Source organism: Nansenia antarctica, assembly GCF_963989245.1.
Source record: "Nansenia antarctica genome assembly, chromosome: 3".
In the NCBI taxonomy this organism is placed as follows: domain Eukaryota; kingdom Metazoa; phylum Chordata; class Actinopteri; order Argentiniformes; family Microstomatidae; genus Nansenia; species Nansenia antarctica.
Genome location: NC_137688.1, coordinates 41,558,277 through 41,567,037, shown reverse-complemented (window position 1 = coordinate 41,567,037; position 8,761 = coordinate 41,558,277).

Genomic DNA, 8,761 nt, shown 5'->3' with positions numbered 1-8,761 from the left:
GACAACATTAGGGAAGTATTGATTAATTGATTGAAAACTTTATTAGAAGATTTGCAGAAGTAGGTACATGAAAATACATATTTCAATTGGGGTCCTTGATGCTCAATTCATCGTTACATGTAAGAAGTAGATTTGGCAGAAACGGAAAACACACTGGCCACTGGGATGGCCCAGCTATTTAGGAAACAGGAAATAGCCAGAACAAATTATCTGCCAGACCTTTCTGTTTCCTACAGGATTCGAGAATACAACCTGGTGACCAGATCCTCATCAAAGAAATGAAAAACAAAACACTGGCACAGCCCGCGGTGGGTTGGGCCATTTGAGGTGCTGCTGAGCACCCCAACTGCTGTCAAGATCGCAGAACGAGATACGTGGATACACCAAAGCCATTGTAAGAAAGTGACATTGTTTCCCTCGAACGACGGGTAGTGGTGGAAGTCCGGCTACAAAGGGGGCTGTTCTTATAGTGAGTGGTACGTCTCAAACCCGGTGAAGAATTCTTCAGATCCACTACCTCTTAGAATGAGGGGACCAAATCCTCCCGACGACCAAACGAGACGCCCAAGTCCAGGCACACGACCCAGTCTGGGGCAGTAATGTCCCAGATGACAAGAAACCCTGAACTATCAATTAGAGACATTTGTAAATGCATCCCTTACGATAAACGAAGCCCAGAACCGCGAAATCGATCAGATCAGACTGATGACACTCCAGAACTGAATGACTCTTGACCTATTGACTGCAGTGGCAGGAGGAACATGTGTGATGCTTAACACCACATGCTGATTTTCTTTGTTGTAATGATTGTTTGTTGTGTCTTCCCCTGCTTCAAAGCTATGACTAACAAACTGATTTCAGGAATATTTGTACAAACAAATGTTGACTCGAGAAATTATGATGGAACCTAAGTACCTAACCCAAGTTGAGAACCTCTAATCCAAATTGAGAAAGATGAATATTCATGTCTGTGATCTGTACGGCGATGTTGAATGACAGTTAAACTAGAAAATGTGAAAGAAAGATAGCTCTACCTGAATAAAGAGACGAATGTTTGTAACGTGATAAATTATGAAAAACAGCAGGGAATGATAGGTTTGAATGATGTTTTCATAATGTTTTAATGTTGTTGTGAATGTGGATGTTTTGAAGAGTACATTAGTACATGTACTCTATACATTTCTGTTCTATTCTGAGAATTCCCCAGCCCCGAACAAGCTCACCCCCTGTCCACTCCTTATCTTCTATCCCAGCCTGGGTAGTTTAACTTCCTGACATTGTGTTGAGAGGGGCCCAGCTTTTGTTTATGTTGGGCTGTACATTTCCATGAAACTGCTTACATTCCCAGGTTAGTGTTTATGTTAAAAACACTGTTTTGTTCATCAAACTGCATCCCACTTTTCCATGTGTGTTCTCAGCAATGTGGGCTTGCTCACGAAGCTGGCCCCCCTGTATGTGTGTCTTCCTGTATATGTGTGTCTTTCTGTTGGGAATAAAAGACTGGCCCGGAGGAGGAGAGATCAGTGTGAATCTAGGGTCTCTCGCAGGAGAGGCCTTATATTCATCCTCCTTGCAAGTAAATAATAATCATGATTGAATCCGTGTCTCTTTGTTGTTTAAAGTCTACTACGGTCTGTTTGAACTAGCGATGGGTTAGTATGGCCTGCTTTACAACCAGGCTGATCAGAATATAGCATTTAACCCTATTAGAACCGAACACCATTACACCCAAAACTGTAACTTAAACTTATTAGCACAATCACATAGCAAACTAAAAGGCACTTAATGAGCGACGTCTTCTTGGTTGTTGCTTCTTCAGGGACAGAGGTTACCAGCATGTGACCCCTGTTGGAGAACAGCCTTTACCGCTGTCTCAATTAGACTTAAACTTATTAGCACAATCACATAGCAAACTAAAAGGCACTTAATGAGCGACGTCTTCTTGGTTGTTGCTTCTTCAGGGACAGAGATTACCAGCACGTGACCCCTGTTGGAGAACAGCCTTTACTGCTGTCTCAATTAGACTTAAACTTATTAGCACAATCACATAGCAAACTAAAAGGCACTTAATGAGCGACGTCTTCTTGGTTGTTGCTTCTTCAGGGACAGAGGTTACCAGCACGTGACCCCTGTTGGAGAACAGCCTTTACCGCTGTCTCAATTAGACTTAAACTTATTAGCACAATAACATAGCAAACTAAAAGGCACTTAATGAGCGACGTCTTCTTGGTTGTTGCTTCTTCAGGGACAGAGGTTACCAGCACGTGACCCCTGTTGGAGAACAGCCTTTACCGCTGTCTCAATTAGACTTAAACTTATTAGCACAATCACATAGCAAACTAAAAGGCACTTATTGAGCGACGTCCTCTTGGTTGTTGCCTCTTCAGGGACAGAGGTTACCAGCACGTGACCCCTGTTGGAGAACAGCCTTTATCGCTGTCTCAATTAGACTTAAACGTATTAGCACAATCACATAGCAAACTAAAAGGCACTTAATGAGCGACGTCTTCTTGGTTGTTGCTTCTTCAGGGACAGAGGTTACCAGCACGTGACCCCTGTTGGAGAACAGCCTTTACCGCTGTCTCAATTAGACTTAAACTTATTAGCAAAATCACATAGCAAACTAAAAGGCACTTAATGAGCGACGTCTTCTTGGTTGTTGCTTCTTCAGGGACAGAGGTTACCAGCATGTGACCCCTGTTGGAGAACAGCCTTTACCGCTGTCTCAATTAGACTTAAACTTGTTAGCACAATCACATAGAAAACTAAAAGGCACTTAATGAGCGACGTCTTCTTGGTTGTTGCTTCTTCAGGGACAGAGGTTACCAGCATGTGACCCCTGTTGGAGAACAGCCTTTACCGCTGTCTCAATTAGACTTAAACTTGTTAGCACAATCACATAGAAAACTAAAAGGCACTTAATGAGCGACGTCTTCTTGGTTGTTGCTTCTTCAGGGACAGAGGTTACCAGCACGTGACCCCTGTTGGAGAACAGCCTTTACCGCTGTCTCAATTAGACTTAAACTTATAAGCACAATCACATAGCAAACTAAAAGGCACTTAATGAGCGACGTCTTCTTGGTTGTTGCTTCTTCAGGGACAGAGGTTACCAGCACGTGACCCCTGTTGGAGAACAGCCTTTACCGCTGTCTCAATTAGACTTAAACTTATTAGCACAATCACATAGCAAACTAAAAGGCACTTAATGAGCGACGTCTTCTTGGTTGTTGCTTCTTCAGGGACAGAGGTTACCAGCACGTGACCCCTGTTGGAGAACAGCCTTTGCCGCTGTCTCAATTAGACTTAAACTTATTAGCACAATCACATAGCAAACTAAAAGGCACTTAATGAGCGACATCTTCTTGGTTGTTGCTTCTTCAGGGACAGAGGTTACCAGCACGTGACCCCTGTTGGAGAACAGCCTTTGCCGCTGTCTCAATTAGACTTAAACTTATTAGCACAATCACATAGCAAACTAAAAGGCACTTAATGAGCGACGTCTTCTTGGTTGTTGCTTCTTCAGGGACAGAGGTTACCAGCACGTGACCCCTGTTGGAGAACAGCCTTTACCGCTGTCTCAATTACACTTAAACTTATTAGCACAATCACATAGCAAACTAAAAGGCACTCAATGAGCGACATCTTCTTGGTTGTTGCTTCTTCAGGGACAGAGGTTACCAGCACGTGACCCCTGTTGGAGAACAGCCTTTACCGCTGTCTCAATTAGACTTAAACTTATTAGCACAATCACATAGCAAACTAAAAGGACCTTAATGAGCGACGTCTTCTTGGTTGTTGCTTCTTCAGGGACAGAGGTTACCAGCACGTGACCCCTGTTGGAGAACAGCCTTTACCGCTGTCTCAATTAGACTTAAACTTATTAGCACAATCACATAGCAAACTAAAAGGCACTTAATGAGCGACATCTTCTTGGTTGTTGCTTCTTCAGGGACGGAGGTTACCAGCACGTGACCCCTGTTGGAGAACAGCCTTTACCGCTGTCTCAATTAGACTTAAACCTATTAGCACAATCACATAGCAAACTAAAAGGCACTTAAAGACCGACGTCTTCTTGGTTGTTGCTTCTTCAGGGACAGAGGTTACCAGCACGTGACCCCTGTTGGAGAACAGCCTTTACCGCTGTCTCAATTAGACTTAAACTTATTAGCACAATCACATAGCAAACTAAAAGGACCTTAATGAGCGACGTCTTCTTGGTGTTTGCTTCTTCAGGGACAGAGGTTACCAGCACGTGACCCCTGTTGGAGAACAGCCTTTACCGCTGTCTCAATTAGACTTAAACTTATTAGCACAATCACATAGAAAACTAAAAGGCACTTAATGAGCGACGTCTTCTTGGTTGTTGCTTCTTCAGGGACAGAGGTTACCAGCACGTGACCCCTGTTGGAGAACAGCCTTTACCGCTGTCTCAATTAGACTTAAACTTATTAGCACAATCACATAGAAAACTAAAAGCCACTTAATGAGCGACGTCTTCTTGGTTGTTGCTTCTTCAGGGACAGAGGTTACCAGCACGTGACCCCTGTTGGAGAACAGCCTTTACCGCTGTCTCAATTAGACTTAAACTTATTAGCACAATCACATAGCAAACTAAAAGGCACTTAATGAGCGACGTCTTCTTGGTTGTTGCTTCTTCAGGGACAGAGGTTACCAGCACGTGACCCCTGTTGGAGAACAGCCTTTACCGCTGTCTCAATTAGACTTAAACCTATTAGCACAATCACATAGCAAACTAAAAGGCACTTAAAGACCGACGTCTTCTTGGTTGTTGCTTTTTCAGGGACAGAGGTTACCAGCACGTGACCCCTGTTGGAGAACAGCCTTTACCGCTGTCTCAATTACACTTAAACGTATCAGCACAATCACATAGCAAACTAAAAGGCACTCAATGAGCGACGTCTTCTTGGTTGTTGCTTCTTCAGGGACAGAGGTTACCAGCACGTGACCCCTGTTGGAGGACAGCCTTTACCGCTGTCTCAATTAGACTTAAACTTATTAGCACAATCACATAGCAAACTAAAAGGACCTTAATGAGCGACGTCTTCTTGGTTGTTGCTTCTTCAGGGACAGAGGTTACCAGCACGTGACCCCTGTTGGAGAACAGCCTTTACCGCTGTCTCAATTAGACTTAAACTTATTAGCACAATCACATAGCAAACTAAAAGGCACTTAATGAGCGACGTCTTCTTGGTTGTTGCTTCTTCAGGGACAGAGGTTACCAGCACGTGACCCCTGTTGGAGAACAGCCTTTACCGCTGTCTCAATTAGACTTAAACTTATTAGCACAATCACATAGCAAACTAAAAGGCACTTAATGAGCGACGTCTTCTTGGTTGTTGCTTCTTCAGGGACAGAGGTTACCAGCACGTGACCCCTGTTGGAGAACAGCCTTTACCGCTGTCTCAATTAGACTTAAACTTATTAGCACAATCACATAGCAAACTAAAAGGCACTTAATGAGCGACGTCTTCTTGGTTGTTGCTTCTTCAGGGACAGAGGTTACCAGCACGTGACCCCTGTTGGAGAACAGCCTTTACCGCTGTCTCAATTAGACTTAAATTTATAAGCACAATCACATAGCAAACTAAAAGGCACTTAATGAGCGACGTCTTCTTGGTTGTTGCTTCTTCAAGGACAGAGGTTACCAGCACGTGACCCCTGTTGGAGAACAGCCTTTACCGCTGTCTCAATTAGACTTAAACTTATTAGCACAATCACATAGCAAACTACAAGGCACTTAATGAGCGACGTCTTCTTGGTTGTTGCTTCTTCAGGGACAGAGGTTACCAGGGCGTGACCCCTGTTGGAGAACAGCCTTTACCGCTGTCTCAATTAGACTTAAACCTATTAGCACAATCACATAGCAAACTAAAAGGCACTTAAAGACCGACGTCTTCTTGGTTGTTGCTTCTTCAGGGACAGAGGTTACCAGCACGTGACCTCTGTTGGAGAACAGCCTTTACCGCTGTCTCAATTAGACTTAAACTTATTAGCACAATCACATAGCAAACTAAAAGGCACTCAATGAGCGACGTCTTCTTGGTTGTTGCTTCTTCAGGGACAGAGGTTACCAGCACGTGACCCCTGTTGGAGAACAGCCTTTACCGCTGTCTCAATTAGACTTAAACTTATTAGCACAATCACATAGCAAACTAAAAGGCACTTAATGAGCGACGTCTTCTTGGTTGTTGCTTCTTCAGGGACAGAGGTTACCAGCGCGTGACCCCTGTTGGAGAACAGCCTTTACTGCTGTCTCAATTAGACTTAAACTTATTAGCACAATCACATAGCAAACTAAAAGGCACTTAATGAGCGACGTCTTCTTGGTTGTTGCTTCTTCAGGGACAGAGGTTACCAGCACGTGACTCCTGTTGGAGAACAGCCTTTACCGCTGTCTCAATTAGACTTAAACTTATTAGCACAATCACATAGCAAACTAAAAGGCACTTAATGAGCGACATCTTCTTGGTTGTTGCTTCTTCAGGGACAGAGGTTACCAGCACGTGACCCCTGTTGGAGAACAGCCTTTACCGCTGTCTCAATTACACTTAAACTTATTAGCACAATCACATAGCAAACTAAAAGGCACTTAATGAGCGACATCTTCTTGGTTGTTGCTTCTTCAGGGACAGAGGTTACCAGCACGTGACCCCTGTTGGAGAACAGCCTTTACCGCTGTCTCAATTAGACTTAAACTTATTAGCACAATCACATAGCAAACTAAAAGGCACTTAATGAGCGACGTCTTCTTGGTTGTTGCTTCTTCAGGGACAGAGGTTACCAGTACGTGACCCCTGTTGGAGAACAGCCTTTACCGCTGTCTCAAGTAGACTTAAACTTATTAGCACAATCACATAGCAAACTAAAAGGCACTTAATGAGCGACGTCTTCTTGGTTGTTGCTTCTTCAGGGACAGAGGTTACCAGCACGTGACCCCTGTTGGAGAACAGCCTTTACCGCTGTCTCAATTACACTTAAACTTATTAGCACAATCCCATAGCAAACTAAAAGGCACTCAATGAGCGACGTCTTCTTGGTTGTTGCTTCTTCAGGGACAGAGGTTACCAGCACGTGACCCCTGTTGGAGAACAGCCTTTACCGCTGTCTCAATTAGACTTAAACTTATTAGCACAATCACATAGCAAACTAAAAGGCACTTAATGAGCGAAATCTTCTTGGTTGTTGCTTCTTCAGGGACAGAGGTTACCAGCACGTGACCCCTGTTGGAGAACAGCCTTTACCGCTGTCTCAATTAGACTTAAACTTATTAGCACAATCACATAGCAAACTAAAAGGCACTTAATGAGCGACGTCTTCTTGGTTGTTGCTTCTTCAGGGACAGAGGTTACCAGCACGTGACCCCTGTTGGAGAACAGCCTTTACCGCTGTCTCAATTAGACTTAAACCTATTAGCACAATCACATAGCAAACTAAAAGGCACTTAAAGACCGACGTCTTCTTGGTTGTTGCTTTTTCAGGGACAGAGGTTACCAGCACGTGACCCCTGTTGGAGAACAGCCTTTACCGCTGTCTCAATTAGACTTAAACTTATTAGCACAATCACATAGCAAACTAAAAGGCACTTAATGATCGACGTCTTCTTGGTTGTTGCTTCTTCAGGGACAGAGGTTACCAGCGCGTGACCCCTGTTGGAGAACAGCCTTTACCGCTGTCTCAATTAGACTTAAACTTATTAGCACAATCACATAGCAAACTAAAAGGCACTTAATGAGCGACGTCTTCTTGGTTGTTGCTTCTTCAGGGACAGAGGTTACCAGTACGTGACCCCTGTTGGAGAACAGCCTTTACCGCTGTCTCAAGTAGACTTAAACTTATTAGCACAATCACATAGCAAACTAAAAGGCACTTAATGAGCGACGTCTTCTTGGTTGTTGCTTCTTCAGGGACAGAGGTTACCAGCACGTGACCCCTGTTGGAGAACAGCCTTTACCGCTGTCTCAATTACACTTAAACTTATTAGCACAATCCCATAGCAAACTAAAAGGCACTCAATGAGCGACGTTTTCTTGGTTGTTGCTTCTTCAGGGACAGAGGTTACCAGCACGTGACCCCTGTTGGAGAACAGCCTTTACCGCTGTCTCAATTAGACTTAAACTTATTAGCACAATCACATAGCAAACTAAAAGGCACTTAATGAGCGAAATCTTCTTGGTTGTTGCTTCTTCAGGGACAGAGGTTACCAGCACGTGACCCCTGTTGGAGAACAGCCTTTACCGCTGTCTCAATTAGACTTAAACCTATTAGCACAATCACATAGCAAACTAAAAGGCACTTAAAGACCGACGTCTTCTTGGTTGTTGCTTCTTCAGGGACAGAGGTTACCAGCACGTGACCCCTGTTGGAGAACAGCCTTTACCGCTGTCTCAATTAGACTTAAACTTATTAGCACAATCACATAGCAAACTAAAAGGCACTCAATGAGCGACGTCTTCTTGGTTGTTGCTTCTTCAGGGACAGAGGTTACCAGCACGTGACCCCTGTTGGAGAACAGCCTTTACCGCTGTCTCAATTAGACTTAAACTTATTAGCACAATCACATAGCAAACTAAAAGGACCTTATTGAGCGACGTCTTCTTGGTTGTTGCTTCTTCAGGGACAGAGGTTACCAGCACGTGACCCCTGTTGGAGAACAGCCTTTACCGCTGTCTCAATTAGACTTAAACTTATTAGCACAATCACATAGCAAACTAAAAGGCACTTAATGAGCGACGTCTTCTTG